Source organism: Salminus brasiliensis, chromosome 24 (genome assembly GCF_030463535.1).
Source record: "Salminus brasiliensis chromosome 24, fSalBra1.hap2, whole genome shotgun sequence".
In the NCBI taxonomy this organism is placed as follows: domain Eukaryota; kingdom Metazoa; phylum Chordata; class Actinopteri; order Characiformes; family Bryconidae; genus Salminus; species Salminus brasiliensis.
This window is the reverse complement of record NC_132901.1, coordinates 13,446,032-13,464,973: the sequence shown is the minus strand read 5'-3', so window position 1 is coordinate 13,464,973 and position 18,942 is coordinate 13,446,032.

Below are 18,942 nucleotides of genomic sequence, written 5' to 3'. Positions count from 1 at the left end.
CGTTGGAGGAGTCACAAACAGACTCCAGCCTCGTCTTCCGTCAGTGAAGTTTGGACTGCCTCTACAACAGCAGCAGTCAAGCTTGACAACCTCCTTGCAGAGTGTCTGGAGATCTCGCTCCTCCGCGGCCACCAAGTTTCTCCAGAGTAAACACAGACAAACGCAAACAACGGTCAGTGAAAGAGTACTGTACAGCAAAACAGGGAGCAGAGAGCACAAGCATCACAACAACTGTCTCAGATGAAGACAGAACTGATATTAAAGACTATAAAGTAGGGACTCAACTGTTCATGTCGAATCAGTTTTAAAAGCAGAACCGCATCGAAAAAAATATATATATACATAGAAAATGTGTAGGATCGGATTACTGTGTTTATATGTCAATTATTTTAGCCATTCAACATGGTCACAGGTAGACATAGGACATTGAGCATGGTAAGGCCAATCAGCTGTTTTGCTTGCTGGGGGGGATAAATATATCTCTATATATAGTAGATACCTTTATACTTAATAAAGCGCTACTAATCATAACTGTAACTATGTATTATGTCACGTGTATAGTCTGAACTCTTTGGGTATTATAAACCCCCTTGTCTTAGAACCTTCAAAATGTCTAATTTGAACAGCCCTGAAAAACATTTACTTCCAAAACCTTGCTTTAGAATCTTTGAATTTTCTAAAAAAAATAAAATAAGTGCAGATCCCTTTACAAAATTCTCTAGGTTGAACAGTAATGAATAATTAAATGTCCTAAAAATTTAATTTGCAATAAATTTGGATTCCTAAAAAACAACCCTGAGAATAAAAATATTTCAAGACAATATCTTAGGATCCAGATTTATTTTAAATTCTAAGATTCTAGAAAGATTCTGAGATATTCCCAGTTCAGACAACTGTGAGACTGAAATGATCTTAAGGCAATGCTTTGGACATCTTCATCCTTTGAGTCCAGATCGCTGCAAAAAGTCAATGGTCTAAAACAAATGTGAAAATGAAAATATCAAAGGGATCCGGGTTAAAGTAAACTGAAGGTCTAAGAATATGGCGTCCCGTCTCCTCCTGTTTATTCTAAATTCGTAAGGTAAGTGGTCTAATTAATTTATTTACAGTCACCTCGGGTACAGAGTCTCAGAGTCAGTAGAGCGCCTGAATTGCCTCAGAATCACTCATTGGGATGACGGCGGCCGCCTCTGTCGGTTTCTGATCCTGTCTCTGAAAACTCTGGACCCAGAGGAATACTGGGATCTCGGTGGAACCAAAACTGTGGTAGTGGGATTTGCTTCTCTGCGCTTCAAGAATCAACTCGATCAGTCAGTCTCAGGAATGTAGAGAAACACTTTAATCCTGCAGTAAACGTAACGCTGGTGGAAGACTTCAGAACTGACTTTTTTCAATAAATGAATGATCTATATACAGCCTGATGAACAACAACCTTCACTCCCTCTACCATTGATTAGGCCTTTTCATCTTGGAGAGAAAAAGGAGTAAATGTCTTAAAGGATCTGTTTATTGATAAAAGGTTTGAATCTTTTGAACTTCGAACTGAATTTAATCTTCAAGCTCATTTTTTCAGGTATTTGCAGCTACGTAGTTTTGTGTCCACAAACTTCCTCGTCATTATTAGATACAGTTCTGAAGGTCAACCCACAGATAAAAAATGTAATTGGCACCATATCTGTTACTGAACTCATTTCATATGAAACCCTTACAAGTATTAAAGCAGCAGTAGGTGCAGGATCCATCTGTCCATCAATATATTTACTGAATGGTGGTAAATATTGTAGATAATTCTCCTCATCTATATGTTTAAAACATTATAACTCAGTTTAAAATAGTGCATTCCTCACACTGGTCTAAGGCAAGGCTGGCAGAATTTGTATAAAACATGAATCTAATGTGAGATAGAGGTCAAACAGAATCAACAACACAGGCACACGTTCTGGTTTTGTCTAAAAATGACGGTCTTTTGGAATTATGTTTTCTTCTTTTTTAAACAGCCGATCCAGCCTTCCCCTACTTCAGCTATATTCAGGGTGAATCCTCAAGGGCTTTATCTGGGGAAATCTTGTTCAAAAGGTGCTGGCTAAGACTGCTTAGATTACTTCAAGGGAAAGAGAAAAACCCTCCTACCTAAAATTGGGTGCAGTGGTGAATTTAATACTACTTGGCAACCTGTCTTGACTTAAATAGACAATATGGACTCTGAGGATTAATTGGCTGGTTAGCACCCAGTTTAAATCTATTTCACTATGTAAAATTCTGCAGTCATTTACATTTACTCTCTTACCCTTTGTGTTTCTTTGGACACTTGTATGTGCTTTTATAACTTCATATTCAGAAATTACCTGTATTTATACAGTTAGAGTAAGTTCATCTTAAATGCAAGACGACTCCTCTTCCAGGGGGCCCTGTGTGAACAGATTTTATGACCCCCACCAATGTAATAAACAGACCTACACCCTTGATTTAGTTTCACAGAGATCGAGTGAACTAAGGTGGCTAGCAGTCATAACTTCATTGACGATGACTGCTTTAGAGGCTATAGATCATTACAATTACAAGCCATGACAGTATTTCAAATCCTGCAGGATTTGAAATACTATGAGTGAGACTGATTTATTATTTTTTAATACAAGTGACAGAATAAATGGGTGGAATCAAGTAAATCATGTAAATCACTTACTTGCCAAATATGCAGTTCACTAACCTGACAGTGTGACTGGGAGGGGCCAGTCAGTCCTGGCACCATCTTGATGTTCCCGGAGAGAACGATGGATCCCAGGCGGCTCAGGTGAAGCTCATCTCTGTGTTAGAGGACCGAACGCAGCTGGAAGCTCTCCCAGTTCTCTACAAACTGAGACAGACCTGTCCCACAGCCAGCAGTGGAGCGAGAAGAGCTGGGGAAACCCCTTCTTCAGGACCACGCTGCATCAGGTCGGCGAATAGTGGAGAACGATGGTGCCAAAGCCACCTGGTGACGCCCAGGACACGGGTACCTGGAAAACAAAGACCGTGGCATTACTCTTTAGGGTCGATACTTTTCAGTGTTTTACAAAAGAATCTCCAATAGTGAGAACACAACCCTGAGGAGTCGTCCTCTGTGACTGAGCAGGTGAAGAGCTGAGGTTCTCGAACAAGTAAGCAGAGGCGAAAAATGGCTGTGGTGGTGGAAGAGTCCTTGGCTTTTCCCAACCATGCTGACATTTCCAGGTCCTCTCAGGTGCAGGAGAGGAGATGATGACCTTCTGTGTCCACCGTGCTGGTAGAGCTGGAATTAAGACAGTCACATTGGAGGAGACACAGGCAGCCTCCAGCCTCGTCTTCCATCAGTGGAATTTGGACTGCCTCTACAACAGCAGCTGGAGCCGTACAAGCTTGACAACCTCCTGGAGAGCTCATTCCTCTGTAGTCGCTTCTGAGTGAAAACACAAACAAGTGTACTGAGAGTACTGTACAGTAACATGGTCCTGGAGGAACGCTGTTTCGTTTCACTGTGTACTCTGTATATAGTTGAAATGACAAAAGCCACTTGACTTGACTAAGACAGGAAGCAGAGAGCACAAGGTTTCATAAGACAAAGCTAATAAAAGAAGACAAAGCCACAAAAACTGAAGTCCGCAGACAAGAGAAATCTGCTCAGAGTAGAAACAGAACCTGATGCACGAGCAAAAGCAGTACTTGAACTAGTACACACTGACCTAGCTGGTTGTACAGATCCAGGTGTGTGTGTGGGTTTTTTTTTGTTTTCAGAAGAAACAAAGCTAATAATTACCACTCAAAGCTTCTAGCAAGACACCAGCTTTCAACAAGCCTCTGACCATTTCCACAGGTTAAACTATGGGGTTTTAGCGCCCCCACAAGGACGAAAAGAGGAATAGCAAGGACACCAGGACGTTGACTAAGAACACAAATTTAGCACATATCCACAGAATTACACCATCCATACTAACCTAAAACAGCTCAGTAGTGTGAAACATGTGAAGAAATAACAGAAACCATGAAGATTCAGTAATACATAGGTAAACACTGAAGCTACATTGCTAAGGAGAAAGCTAGCATAGCAACAGAACTAAGCCATTCCCAAACTAAATGAAGAGCAGCTTACTTTGTGTCTCAGACTCAAAATTAAAGGCACCCACAGTCACACAGCTTGAGCAGTTTCTAAAGATCAGTCTTCCAGAGGAGCTACAGAGCAAGACCACGCTGCTGCTTTACAGCGGAGGCTCCTGATTGGCTGATTAAGGAGTCACAGGCAGCCTCCAGCCTCGTCTTCCATCTGATGAGTTTGGACTGCCTCTGCCGGTCAAGCTTGGCGACGTCTGGAGATCTCGTTCTGCCGTGGTCACCATGTTCCTCGAGATTAAACAGACAGAAACAGTCAGATGGTCAGTGAGAGAGTACTCTGGAAGGTTACTAATGAAAACACTAGCTGTCAAGCATTTAGCTTCAAAATCTGAGGTTTGGGTTGAGCATAGAACTGAACTAAACTGAGGTGATGCTGCCACAACCACTTCCACGTAACTGCAATAGCTAAACCTTGGAGTCGATGCATTCAGAATAAAACAGCAACAGCCTCTTAACTCGCCAGGGACGTGACGAACAGCCAAAAATACGGTACCAAGTTCCCCATTAAAGAGTACAATAGGCTTTATTACCTGAATGTGGTCAATGATCACAGTGGTGATGGTTGCAGTGTTTTACAATATCCAAACAGCATGAAATCCTTGATCACTGTAATTATGATGTTTCACATTATGCAGTAGAGAGCATGAAGATCAAGGGTAAGATTGATAAACTGAACCTAAACTGAAGTCTGCATACAAATGCAAGAAGCCACAAATTGGACAAAGCAGTTTTGCAAATAAGACAGCATGAAGAAATCAACAGCAATCTGTTGTTCAGAAAACTTGTTAAAGACCAAAAAGAGGCCAATGTTGACCAAGTTGTTGAGTTTCAGAAAAAGGCCTACAAAGACGAGCAGCAGAGACAGACTTGACAGTAAGGGTCCAAAAGAGTACCAAAAAAGTCGCAAATGTGGACGCTGCGGTAAAGCTGTACAACTTGCTGTGCCGCAAGAGGCGCAGAGTGCAGAAAACGTCGAAAGAAAGGACATTTTGCAGCCGTCTGCAGGTCAGGCAGAGTAGGTGCAGTTCTGGAGAACAACACTTTTCCTTGGAGCAGTGTCTGCAGAAGCAAACCTACAAACTGGAAAAAGACTCTGAAAGTAAATGGAGAAGACATTACTTTCAGACGTGATACAGGGGCGAATGTGACAGTTATTCCATCCACAAGCTATTCAAAAGAACTGCATGGCGCCCTCGCTCACCAAAGTGGAATACCCCGTGTGGCCCCTGTGGCGAGTGACTGGAATCTTAAGGTCAGTTCACTGCTGTCCTAAAATACAAGGACAAGACAACACAACCAGTGTTCATCATACAGAGACTGGACACACCGCTGTTGGGCTTCCCAGCAATCTCAGAACTAGGAAAAAGAGGCACTTGCCCTGACCTGGGCATGTGAACGTTTTGAGTCAATGTTCATGGAAAGAACCTAAGCTAAACCTGAGCTACACTGCTACAGCATCAGTAAGCAAAAAGCTAAAGTCTATATTTGCCTGCCATGGGGCCTCGGGGACCCTCATCACAGACAATGGACCTCAGTTCTCTGCAGCAGAATTCACAGCTTTTGCTGTGCATGGGTTATAACTACTCACAACCAGCAGACCCCACTTTTCACAAAGTAATGGCGAAGCTGAGAGGGCTGTAAGACTGAAATCTCTCCTGAACAAGGGGAGGATCCACACAAGGCTCTCATGGTTTATAGAGCCAGCCCCTTAGCCCATGGATTGTCCCCTGCACAGCTACTGATGGGCTGCAACATCAGGAAGCTTCGGCCAGGATGGTCTGACCTCCAGGCTTTCAGGAGAAAGGATCAGGATTTAAAACAGACACAGGCTTTACTGGTACAACAGAAGACACAAAACGAAGACTAAACATGAGCTCGTACCAGGACAAAGGGTATGGGTAAAGAACACCACGATACAGGGACCATCAGTAGCCCAACCAAAACACCCTTGTAATACAACACCAACCTGCCATCAGGACGTCTGACGGGGAAAATAAATAAATAAATAAATAAAAACTTTGCTTTTCCAATATTTAGCATCAAGTCTGTATCTTCCCCCTGCCCCCCTTTCTTGCCTAGGAAAATACGGGGATTCATATGTTCTCTAAACAACTGTCTCTGTCCTTCATCCAAGACTACATGTACAGCTGCAAACTGATCATCATAGTACACATAAGATACTGATCTTGTTTCAGCTGGTATCTTTTGTACCACGATATGTTCATACATACTGTCAACACCATCTGGAGACAAATAAAACAATGTAAAAATGGAGGATTTTCCCCATTCAACCTTTGACAGAGCTCCATGTGACACATCAGGTTCTCTGCTCTAGCAGATTAAGAAAATTCTACTGGGCCTATTTTACGTGGAAATCTCCCTAAACTAGGACTAGCAGCAGAAAAACTTGAATCTGTACATTGTAGGTTTAGGCTGAAAGCTCCCAATAAGTCACGTCCTAGTAAATTCACGGGGCAATGTGTGGAGACTAGAAACCGGTGTTTTACTGTTCTATTACCCAATTTCACCTTCACAGCACTGCAGAAATGTGGTAAGCCTGAAACAGCCACTGTTAGAATTGTGTCTGTACTGACTGATATGGGTACTGAAGTATTTTTTACTGTGAGACAGAAATGATCTTAAGGCAATGCTTTGGACATCTTCATCCTTTGAGTCCAGATCGCTGCAAAAAGTCAATGGTCTAAAACAAATGTGAAAATGAAAATATCAAAGGGATCCGGGTTAAAGTAAACTGAAGGTCTAAGAATATGGCGTCCCGTCTCCTCCTGTTTATTCTAAATTCGTAAGGTAAGTGGTCTAATTAATTTATTTACAGTCACCTCGGGTACAGAGTCTCAGAGTCAGTAGAGCGCCTGAATTGCCTCAGAATCACTCATTGGGATGACGGCGGCCGCCTCTGTCGGTTTCTGATCCTGTCTCTGAAAACTCTGGACCCAGAGGAATACTGGGATCTCGGTGGAACCAAAACTGTGGTAGTGGGATTTGCTTCTCTGCGCTTCAAGAATCAACTCGATCAGTCAGTCTCAGGAATGTAGAGAAACACTTTAATCCTGCAGTAAACGTAACGCTGGTGGAAGACTTCAGAACTGACTTTTTTCAATAAATGAATGATCTATATACAGCCTGATGAACAACAACCTTCACTCCCTCTACCATTGATTAGGCCTTTTCATCTTGGAGAGAAAAAGGAGTAAATGTCTTAAAGGATCTGTTTATTGATAAAAGGTTTGAATCTTTTGAACTTCGAACTGAATTTAATCTTCAAGCTCATTTTTTCAGGTATTTGCAGCTACGTAGTTTTGTGTCCACAAACTTCCTCGTCATTATTAGATACAGTTCTGAAGGTCAACCCACAGATAAAAAATGTAATTGGCACCATATCTGTTACTGAACTCATTTCATATGAAACCCTTACAAGTATTAAAGCAGCAGTAGGTGCAGGATCCATCTGTCCATCAATATATTTACTGAATGGTGGTAAATATTGTAGATAATTCTCCTCATCTATATGTTTAAAACATTATAACTCAGTTTAAATTAGTGCATTCCTCACACTGGTCTAAGGCAAGGCTGGCAGAATTTGTATAAAACATGAATCTAATGTGAGATAGAGGTCAAACAGAATCAACAACACAGGCACACGTTCTGGTTTTGTCTAAAAATGACGGTCTTTTGGAATTATGTTTTCTTCTTTTTTAAACAGCCGATCCAGCCTTCCCCTACATCAGCTATATTCAGGGTGAATCCTCAAGGGCTTTATCTGGGGAAATCTTGTTCAAAAGGTGCTGGCTAAGACTGCTTAGATTACTTCAAGGGAAAGAGAAAAACCCTCCTACCTAAAATTGGGTGCAGTGGTGAATTTAATACTACTTGGCAACCTGTCTTGACTTAAATAGACAATATGGACTCTGAGGATTAATTGGCTGGTTAGCACCCAGTTTAAATCTATTTCACTATGTAAAATTCTGCAGTCATTTACATTTACTCTCTTACCCTTTGTGTTTCTTTGGACACTTGTATGTGCTTTTATAACTTCATATTCAGAAATTACCTGTATTTATACAGTTAGAGTAAGTTCATCTTAAATGCAAGACGACTCCTCTTCCAGGGGGCCCTGTGTGAACAGATTTTATGACCCCCACCAATGTAATAAACAGACCTACACCCTTGATTTAGTTTCACAGAGATCGAGTGAACTAAGGTGGCTAGCAGTCATAACTTCATTGACGATGACTGCTTTAGAGGCTATAGATCATTACAATTACAAGCCATGACAGTATTTCAAATCCTGCAGGATTTGAAATACTATGAGTGAGACTGATTTATTATTTTTTAATACAAGTGACAGAATAAATGGGTGGAATCAAGTAAATCATGTAAATCACTTACTTGCCAAATATGCAGTTCACTAACCTGACAGTGTGACTGGGAGGGGCCAGTCAGTCCTGGCACCATCTTGATGTTCCCGGAGAGAACGATGGATCCCAGGCGGCTCAGGTGAAGCTCATCTCTGTGTTAGAGGACCGAACGCAGCTGGAAGCTCTCCCAGTTCTCTACAAACTGAGACAGACCTGTCCCACAGCCAGCAGTGGAGCGAGAAGAGCTGGGGAAACCCCTTCTTCAGGACCACGCTGCATCAGGTCGGCGAATAGTGGAGAACGATGGTGCCAAAGCCACCTGGTGACGCCCAGGACACGGGTACCTGGAAAACAAAGACCGTGGCATTACTCTTTAGGGTCGATACTTTTCAGTGTTTTACAAAAGAATCTCCAATAGTGAGAACACAACCCTGAGGAGTCGTCCTCTGTGACTGAGCAGGTGAAGAGCTGAGGTTCTCGAACAAGTAAGCAGAGGCGAAAAATGGCTGTGGTGGTGGAAGAGTCCTTGGCTTTTCCCAACCATGCTGACATTTCCAGGTCCTCTCAGGTGCAGGAGAGGAGATGATGACCTTCTGTGTCCACCGTGCTGGTAGAGCTGGAATTAAGACAGTCACATTGGAGGAGACACAGGCAGCCTCCAGCCTCGTCTTCCATCAGTGGAATTTGGACTGCCTCTACAACAGCAGCTGGAGCCGTACAAGCTTGACAACCTCCTGGAGAGCTCATTCCTCTGTAGTCGCTTCTGAGTGAAAACACAAACAAGTGTACTGAGAGTACTGTACAGTAACATGGTCCTGGAGGAACGCTGTTTCGTTTCACTGTGTACTCTGTATATAGTTGAAATGACAAAAGCCACTTGACTTGACTAAGACAGGAAGCAGAGAGCACAAGGTTTCATAAGACAAAGCTAATAAAAGAAGACAAAGCCACAAAAACTGAAGTCCGCAGACAAGAGAAATCTGCTCAGAGTAGAAACAGAACCTGATGCACGAGCAAAAGCAGTACTTGAACTAGTACACACTGACCTAGCTGGTTGTACAGATCCAGGTGTGTGTGTGGGTTTTTTTTTGTTTTCAGAAGAAACAAAGCTAATAATTACCACTCAAAGCTTCTAGCAAGACACCAGCTTTCAACAAGCCTCTGACCATTTCCACAGGTTAAACTATGGGGTTTTAGCGCCCCCACAAGGACGAAAAGAGGAATAGCAAGGACACCAGGACGTTGACTAAGAACACAAATTTAGCACATATCCACAGAATTACACCATCCATACTAACCTAAAACAGCTCAGTAGTGTGAAACATGTGAAGAAATAACAGAAACCATGAAGATTCAGTAATACATAGGTAAACACTGAAGCTACATTGCTAAGGAGAAAGCTAGCATAGCAACAGAACTAAGCCATTCCCAAACTAAATGAAGAGCAGCTTACTTTGTGTCTCAGACTCAAAATTAAAGGCACCCACAGTCACACAGCTTGAGCAGTTTCTAAAGATCAGTCTTCCAGAGGAGCTACAGAGCAAGACCACGCTGCTGCTTTACAGCGGAGGCTCCTGATTGGCTGATTAAGGAGTCACAGGCAGCCTCCAGCCTCGTCTTCCATCTGATGAGTTTGGACTGCCTCTGCCGGTCAAGCTTGGCGACGTCTGGAGATCTCGTTCTGCCGTGGTCACCATGTTCCTCGAGATTAAACAGACAGAAACAGTCAGATGGTCAGTGAGAGAGTACTCTGGAAGGTTACTAATGAAAACACTAGCTGTCAAGCATTTAGCTTCAAAATCTGAGGTTTGGGTTGAGCATAGAACTGAACTAAACTGAGGTGATGCTGCCACAACCACTTCCACGTAACTGCAATAGCTAAACCTTGGAGTCGATGCATTCAGAATAAAACAGCAACAGCCTCTTAACTCGCCAGGGACGTGACGAACAGCCAAAAATACGGTACCAAGTTCCCCATTAAAGAGTACAATAGGCTTTATTACCTGAATGTGGTCAATGATCACAGTGGTGATGGTTGCAGTGTTTTACAATATCCAAACAGCATGAAATCCTTGATCACTGTAATTATGATGTTTCACATTATGCAGTAGAGAGCATGAAGATCAAGGGTAAGATTGATAAACTGAACCTAAACTGAAGTCTGCATACAAATGCAAGAAGCCACAAATTGGACAAAGCAGTTTTGCAAATAAGACAGCATGAAGAAATCAACAGCAATCTGTTGTTCAGAAAACTTGTTAAAGACCAAAAAGAGGCCAATGTTGACCAAGTTGTTGAGTTTCAGAAAAAGGCCTACAAAGACGAGCAGCAGAGACAGACTTGACAGTAAGGGTCCAAAAGAGTACCAAAAAAGTCGCAAATGTGGACGCTGCGGTAAAGCTGTACAACTTGCTGTGCCGCAAGAGGCGCAGAGTGCAGAAAACGTCGAAAGAAAGGACATTTTGCAGCCGTCTGCAGGTCAGGCAGAGTAGGTGCAGTTCTGGAGAACAACACTTTTCCTTGGAGCAGTGTCTGCAGAAGCAAACCTACAAACTGGAAAAAGACTCTGAAAGTAAATGGAGAAGACATTACTTTCAGACGTGATACAGGGGCGAATGTGACAGTTATTCCATCCACAAGCTATTCAAAAGAACTGCATGGCGCCCTCGCTCACCAAAGTGGAATACCCCGTGTGGCCCCTGTGGCGAGTGACTGGAATCTTAAGGTCAGTTCACTGCTGTCCTAAAATACAAGGACAAGACAACACAACCAGTGTTCATCATACAGAGACTGGACACACCGCTGTTGGGCTTCCCAGCAATCTCAGAACTAGGAAAAAGAGGCACTTGCCCTGACCTGGGCATGTGAACGTTTTGAGTCAATGTTCATGGAAAGAACCTAAGCTAAACCTGAGCTACACTGCTACAGCATCAGTAAGCAAAAAGCTAAAGTCTATATTTGCCTGCCATGGGGCCTCGGGGACCCTCATCACAGACAATGGACCTCAGTTCTCTGCAGCAGAATTCACAGCTTTTGCTGTGCATGGGTTATGACTACTCACAACCAGCAGACCCCACTTTTCACAAAGTAATGGCGAAGCTGAGAGGGCTGTAAGACTGAAATCTCTCCTGAACAAGGGGAGGATCCACACAAGGCTCTCATGGTTTATAGAGCCAGCCCCTTAGCCCATGGATTGTCCCCTGCACAGCTACTGATGGGCTGCAACATCAGGAAGCTTCGGCCAGGATGGTCTGACCTCCAGGCTTTCAGGAGAAAGGATCAGGATTTAAAACAGACACAGGCTTTACTGGTACAACAGAAGGCACAAAACGAAGACTAAACATGAGCTCGTACCAGGACAAAGGGTATGGGTAAAGAACACCACGATACAGGGACCATCAGTAGCCCAACCAAAACACCCTTGTAATACAACACCAACCTGCCATCAGGACGTCTGACGGGGAAAAAAAATAAAATAAATAAATAAAAACTTTGCTTTTCCAATATTTAGCATCAAGTCTGTATCTTCCCCCTGCCCCCCTTTCTTGCCTAGGAAAATACGGGGATTCATATGTTCTCTAAACAACTGTCTCTGTCCTTCATCCAAGACTACATGTACAGCTGCAAACTGATCATCATAATACACATAAGATACTGATCTTGTTTCAGCTGGTATCTTTTGTACCACGATATGTTCATACATACTGTCAACACCATCTGGAGACAAATAAAACAATGTAAAAATGGAGGATTTTCCCCATTCAACCTTTGACAGAGCTCCATGTGACACATCAGGTTCTCTGCTCTAGCAGATTAAGAAAATTCTACTGGGCCTATTTTAAGTGGAAATCTCCCTAAACTAGGACTAGCAGCAGAAAAACTTGAATCTGTACATTGTAGGTTTAGGCTGAAAGCTCCCAATAAGTCACGTCCTAGTAAATTCACGGGGCAATGTGTGGAGACTAGAAACCGGTGTTTTACTGTTCTATTACCCAATTTCACCTTCACAGCACTGCAGAAATGTGGTAAGCCTGAAACAGCCACTGTTAGAATTGTGTCTGTACTGACTGATATGGGTACTGAAGTATTTTTTACTGTGAGACAGAAATGATCTTAAGGCAATGCTTTGGACATCTTCGTCCTTTGAGTCCGGATCGCTGCAACAAGTCAATGGTCTAAAACAAATGTGAAAATGAAAATATCAAAGGGATCCGGGTTAAAGTAAACTGAAGGTCTAAAAATACGGAGTCCCGTCTCCTCCTGTTTATTCTAAATTCGTAAGGCAAATGGTCTAATTCATTTACTTACAGTCACCTCGGGTACAGAGTCTCAGAGTCAGTAGAGCGCCTGAATTGACTCAGAATCACTCATTGGGATGACGGCGGCCGCCTCTGTCAGTTTCTGATCCTGTCTCTGAAAACTCTGGACCCAGAGGAATATTGGGATATCAGTGGAACCTCCAAAACTGTGGTAGTGGGATTTGCTTCTCCACGCTTAAAGAATCAACTCGATCAGTCAGTCTTAGGAATGTAGAGAAACTTTAATCCTGCATTAAACGTAACGCTGGTGAAAGACTTCAGAACTGCGTCTGACAAAAAAAGAACGAAAAAAAAAAAGAAAAAATTAGTACAGTACAGATTCAAAGAGCCTCTTCACTAAATGAATGATCTATATACAGCCTGATGATTAACAACAACCTTCACTCCCTCTACCATTGATGAGGCCTTTTCATCTTGGAGAGAAAAAAAGAGGAAACGTCATAAAGGATCTGTTTATTAATAAAAGGTTTGCATCTTTTGAACTTAGAACTGAATTTAATCCTCAAGCTCATTTTTATAGGTATTTGCAGCCAAGTAGTTTTGTGTCCACAAACTTCCTCGTCATTATTAGATACAGTTCTGTCAACGTCAACCCACAGATAAAAAAATCTGGCACCATATCTGTTACTGAACTCCTTTCATATGAAACCCTTACAAATATTAAAGCAGCAGTAGGTGCAGGATCCATCTGTCAATCAAAATTCAGACTGGTCTGGACATGTACTGGCTTAAGCAGGTTGGAGGTTTGGAGTCTGACTGTTTGAGGCTGTGGACAGGTGTCTTTTATACAGATAACGAGGTCAAACGGGTGCCAAATTACAGACCTCTCATCTTTCTAAATAGGAGAACTTGCACAATCAGTGTCTGACTAAATACTTTTTTGCCCCAGTGTATAATTTATGTAAATTTTCCCCGTTATACACACACAAATATATTTATCCTTCAGCCCAAATTCAATGCAGAACTGATCGTACTCAGAAAGATGGAAGAACTTATATAAATTCTAATAAGATTTCTAAAGCAGATTTTCCGACATTACAATTACAAACCATGACAGTCTCAATACTGCAGGATTTGTCTGAGATACTATGAGTGACACTGATATATTACTTTAATACAAGCAGAAAAGTGACAGAATAAATGGGTGGAATTAAGTAAATCATGTAAATCACTTACCTGCCAACTATGCAGTTCACCAACCTGACAGTGTGACTGGGAAGGGCCACTCAGTCCTGGCACCTTCTTGATGTTCCCGGAGAGAACGATGGATCCCAGGCGGCTCAGGAGAAGCTCAGGCTGAAGCATGGAGCACTGGGCATTAGAAATATGACAGCGTTATGGGTGAATGATGAAGGAAGAATTGAGGACAGGCTGAAGAATAAAGACTCTGAAATAAACAGAATACATGCACAATATTAAATAAAAGTTCAGAAAGGTTCCAGGTCTATATCCTAGTGCTACTAAATGACTTCATTCAAAGAGAGATGTGTATACGCTCAACAGGCAGGAGAAAAAGCTAATAACTACCACTCAAAGCTTCTAGCAGGACACCAGCTTTAACCTGCCTCTGACCGTTTCCACAGGTTAAACTAGGGGGTTTTAGTGCCCCCACAAGGACAAAAAAAGGAATAGCAACAGCCTCTAAGCAGTAGTTCAATAAGCACCAGGACGTTGACTAAGAACACAAATTTCACATATCCACAGAATTACACCATCCATACTAACCTAAAACAGCTCAGTAGCGTGAAACGTGAAGAAATAACAGAAACCATAAAGATTCAGTAATACATAGGTAAACACTGAAGCTACATTGCTAAGGAGAAAGCTAGCATAGCAACAGAACTAAGCCATTCCCAAACTAAATGAACAGCAGCTTACTTTGTGTCTCAGATTTTAAATTAAAGGCACCCACAGTCACACAGCTTGAGCAGTTTCTAAAAGGTCAGTCTTCCAGAGGAGCTACAGAGCTCGGTCACATCGGCTTGTTCACCCTGCTGCAAGACCACGCTGCTGCTTTACAGCGGAGGCTCCTGATTGGCTGAGACTCCACATTATATACTGACCAATGTGGCTGAAGCTTCGTGAATATTAAATGAGGTCACTGATTTAAGAAGCTTTTGGACAGATCCAGGGTTGGAGATCCACTCAGACATTTACTGAGGATTACTCAGATGCAGGCTGTGAACTTCCTGAAAACTAAGGGTGAAACAGTTAAAGCTACTGAGAGATGTTTGACCGATTCGTCTCCATATGGATCAGTAAAATGTATTTGTTCACATAATGTTTCAGAGTTCACAGCAACAGATTTACAGTCATTGCTCTGTAAGCAGGGGATAAGGCGTGAGACCTCAGCAGCTATATATTTGTATTAAAATGACTCTACGCTGACAGAGAGAAAGCATAATCTTTCAAAGAGGAGAGTATTTGGAGCAGCATGCTACACTTACAAACATGACAGATAGAAGCTAGAGTCAAAATGTGAAAGAGAGTCTTTGTATGAACAACAGTCCATCATACCTAGTTTACTATCCAGACACAGGGAAAGTGCTTAAACACAGGCTTATGAAATTTCATACAAAGTGTGTTAAAGAACAGCAAACCCAGACTGACCAGTCAATGTCAGCTGATGATCCCAAGGGGAGAGGGGTGTGTACCCCCCATTCCAACAGCCAACAGCGTTGATCAGACTCCAGAACAGGTCTAAGTCTTAAACTGTTAAAAGGTAAGTCTAAAACGTTATCTAGATGAAAATGGCTTTACACTGAAATCAGGAGGATAACACTGATAATCTAGGTTGATGATCATTTACCAGTTTTCCTACCCTTAGGACGGCGGCAGCAGCAACACAATCCCCGAATATTGTTAAGAGTAGCAGTACTTAATGATTGTGTTGTAGCAAAAGAAGCAGATTTTCTGAAGCTCCAATTACAAACCATGCGGAGGACAGAGTCTCCATACTGCAGGGTTTGTCTGAGATACTATGAGGGACACTGATATTACTTTTTAAAACAAGCAGAGAAATGACAGAATAAATGATTATAAAATCCAGTAAATCATGTAAATCACTCACCTGCCCACTATCTGACGCATCTGTCCCACAACCAGCAGTGGGGCTTAAAGAGCTGGGTAAACGACTCGCTCACTCATCGGTAGGTGGGAAGGGGCAGAAGACTAGGTCCAGAAGCGTGCAGCAGTGTTCCTTCAGGACCTTGCTGCATCGGGGGCCAATCGTAGAGAATGAAGGTACTGAAGGAGTCACACTGCCAATTCAATTCAGACTTTATTTATATAGAGTCTTTCACAACAGAGGTCCCAAAGCTCTTTAAACAACGGTGTTGGTACCGGATCTAATATACTGTACATGATGTGGATTTAGAGGAGTTCTAAAGTACTGTAGGTATGCCATGGAGCTGGAGCAGCATTCTTCATTGTCTACCGCTGTGGTTTGGGACGGATATTGGATTTTTAGACATTCTCCAATGTATCAGTCGCTGCTACTAATTTCAGCAGGGATATCTGATCTAGTTTGTGTTTTACGGTTGGTAAGTTTAGTCACAGGATTGAAAAGGAATCTTTTCTAATATTTTAATGTAATAATAATTAGGGAGCCTGGGTTAACTCACTCAGCAATCCAAGACCTTTATAATCTTTGAAGGCTTCCGCTACCCAGACTAGACCAGTCAATAGCAGATGATTATTTCGATGGGGAGAGACGAGCAAAATGTCTTGATAAACTTGGGTAACAGATCTTAGAAAGCAGCTGAGTTTCAGTATTGTAAACGCCAAGCCCCAAATACTGAGGGTAAAGACTGGTAATCTTAGACACAAGAAAGAGAGATTACTGTGGGCCAATCAGAAAACCCCAGGATCGCCTACAGAGCCGGAGCAAACACCCCCCTAGAGACAACACAAAGGAGTAAGAGAACAAGTATGAAACATACGTACAATGAGAAATCAAAAAAAAAAAAAAGTTACAATACCTGTTACGCTGCAAAATAGAACAAGGCCCATCTCTACAACGTTATGAACAATTCTGATACTTGGCCACATGGACTTCTTGGGCCTTTCTGGCATGTTTGATACATGGTCATGCAAATTGAATTGAAATGTCTTTCCTAGGATTCATAACATCAGTGCAGCTTTCAGGACCTACTAGTGAGCAAGTTCCACCTTGGCTGGATAGCAGATAGTCCAGAGCAATGAGGTTCTGCAGAATCATCATTCTGTGGGAGGCTAAAGCTAAGCTGATGTTGCTCAACGCAAAAGCAGTGTTATTTATCAGTTGCTCCATTTGTCTTGTGAGGGTACGGACCTGATTCAGGGATTGACAGGGATGACACCATATTATGGAATTACAGCTCCTAGAGAGCTCTCTGCTGACAAGTTAAACCTGGAATACAGGTGCCACTCTGGTCAGTGCTGCCAGCTGTCAGGCTTAGTTTTTCTCGTTTACCTCTTATGGATGGATACAGGTATGCAAGGGTGCATCTGCCATTAAATCTACAGAGCAATTCAGACCACGCAGTGGTTATACAGAGCCAGTATGTTCCTACTAGTGCGTTCTGTGTGGTTCTGTAGAACACACAAAGAAAGCATACAAGGGACACTGTCTGTCCCTTAGAAGAGGCTGTTATGGTGATGCTCAGTGTTGATATCTTCAAAACTGTCAAAAGTGTAAGCCAGTTGCCCCATCTGGAGGCTGTTACTGAGAACACACGGCCATTGTTCAGCAGTGCCGACACAGAATGAGGACATTTCACTGGGACACTCTGCTCTAGCGTCTGCGCCGCAAATTCCAACAGTGCCAGATAAGTGGCCTGTACTGCTCTTCAATATAGACCCATTTCACATGCTACAGAATCTAACTTAGCTGAATAAGCTGGACGCTGCATACCACCATGTTGCTGATTTAGACAGTAGGTCATAAAACCAGCGTCTTCATGCCCAGACAGGCTTGCTTGGATCACAAAGGTGCAGATATCAAGGCTGATTTCAAATTTGCAAAAGCAGTGGTTGTGTCTGTGTGCATAAGAGGGGCATGTTGCCCAGGGATACCTTAAAGCAGATGGTATGATGGTTGTAAAAGTGCAGGATTCTGATCCATCTGAGTGGAACTCAAGTCCTACACAATCTAGCGTGTTGCATGACTGACCTAGAGAAGAGGCTACAGCTGGAGGTTGATGCTGGCGCAACTGTTCATTGTTGGAGCCTTTTACACATTTTGTGGGCATTCAGTGCAGCTGTTTCATGCTTTTTACATTCGCTGGTTAACTCTAGGATCTTTCCCGCAGCTTTCTCCAGCTTATCCTTCAAATGCCCAAGTTTATACCCCTAGTCTTGTTTTAGTACTTTAGTATTTTTGAGCATTTTGGCCTTTTAAAAATCATGAGGTGACGTGACAAACACCCAAACTACCAAAACAACAAACTTCTCAGAAACAGAGATGGTAACAGCCACAAAACCCTAGATTTTACAAGTGACAAAACTTCTCTCTTTTCAGAGAGGCTAAAGGTTACAGCAGCAGTAACAGATACACTTCCCTTGTTTCAGAGACTGACTTACTGACTTCTCTGACTCAGGAAACCAGAATTTCTCTCAGGTTTGAAATGGCGTTTATTCAAATAGTAAATTCAGCATACAGGAGACAGATTCAGTCAGGAGACTTGATCTTCAGTGTTGACGAGTACATTGATGCAGAGACGTCTGAGTACCTCATTGACAATCACTGCTTTAGGAGCTAGAGATCGTATATTTAACAGCCCAAATTCAACAAGAGAACTGCTTTTACTAAATTTTTTAAAAGCGAACTTTCTGAAGTTACAATTACAAACCACACGGGGCACAGACAGTCTCGATACCGCAGGGTTTGTCTGAGATACTTGTGTGAAACTGATGTTACTTTTTAATACAGGCAGAGAAATGACCAAAAATTGGTGGAATCGAGTAAATCACTTACCTGCCCACTATCCATTTCACTATCCTGACTGGGAAGGGCCAGTCAGTCCTGGCATAGCACCTTCTTGACGTTCCCAAAGAGAACGATAGACGAAGACGTTGATGCTGGTGTCTTCTTTCAAATGGTGTCCATAATGTCCTAATGATTGTGCTGAAGCTGCCGG